Genomic DNA, 1,371 nt, shown 5'->3' with positions numbered 1-1,371 from the left:
CATGTTACATGTGCAGCATGTGTGAAGTTGATCTGGACTGAGTTTTTATAAGATGTTAGTTTCAGCGTGTGAGCGACGAATCAAAGCAGCTTTGTTAGGAAAACTTCACCAGTCAGTAACAAGTCCGTCTATAACTGGTTAGGATTATTTACTGAGCCCAACTGGTCCTAAACCAGTAACTGACACTAAGACAACTCGCTTCAACAACATTAATCATAATGTCATACAGCACACACACACACACACACACACACACACACACACACACACACACACGCACACACGCACACACACACACACACGCACACACACACACACACGCACGCACACACACGCACACACGCACACACGCACACAAAAGCAGAGGCAAAAATAAATAAATAAATGACAAGCATGGAAACGTAAATCTCCAAGGATGAATGGAACAACTCATGTACTGGCACAAACACACACTATTAACAAAGTTTAGACCATTACAAATGCTTATTTAGAACTGGTATCACTCCTGTAAAACTTCACCATTTCAATTCAAATATTCCTGATATTTCAGAGTCAGAGTTTCTTTATTGTCATTCGCACCTCATGTGGTACATGTGGTGGAGCGAAATTATGTCCACAGGGTCCCAGTTACATCCAACAATAAAATGTATAAGAAAAACAGTAATAACATCTAAGATATGAACTAAGAAAAACATCAACTAAATATACACTAAGCACTCATAACATAAAACATTGAACATCAGCACAAACATGAACATGAGTCTGTGAGCAGATGTGCACGCATGAACACATAAACATTGAAACAGATCAGCAGCAACATGAAACAGATCAGCAGCAACATGAAACAGATCAGCAGCAACATGAAACAGATCAGCAGCATGATATGGTTTTTCACAGTGATTATTCTTGTTAGAGATTCATGAGTCTAACAGCCTCAGGGTAGAAGCTGTTCCTCAGTCTAGTGGTTCTACACTTAATGCTCCTTAACCTCCTTCCTGAGGGGAGTGGGGCAAAAAGTGTGTGTGCTGGGTGGGTGGGGTCCTTCATGATGCAGGTGGCCCTCTTCCTGCATCTGGAGGTGTAGATGTCTGTGATGGTGGGGAGACTGATTCCAACAGATTTCTGTGCAGCCTTCACCACCATCCTTCATCATATTTGTGTTAAAAGTAATCCAGAATATTTGTGTTAAAAGTAATCCAGAATATTTGTGTTAAAAGTAATCCAGAATATTTGTGTTAAAAGTAATCCAGAATATTTGTGTTAAAAGTAATCCAGAATGTGTTAAAAGTAATCCAGCATATTTGTGTTAAAAGTAATCCAGAATATTTGTGTTAAAAGTAATCCAGAATGTGTGTGTTAAAAGTAATCCAG

Source organism: Nematolebias whitei, chromosome 10 (assembly GCF_014905685.2).
Source record: "Nematolebias whitei isolate Nwh7 chromosome 10, NemWhi1, whole genome shotgun sequence".
NCBI classification, from domain to species: Eukaryota; Metazoa; Chordata; class Actinopteri; order Cyprinodontiformes; family Rivulidae; genus Nematolebias; species Nematolebias whitei.
The sequence above is the reverse complement of the archived record's forward strand: the minus strand, read 5'-3'. Positions refer to the sequence as shown.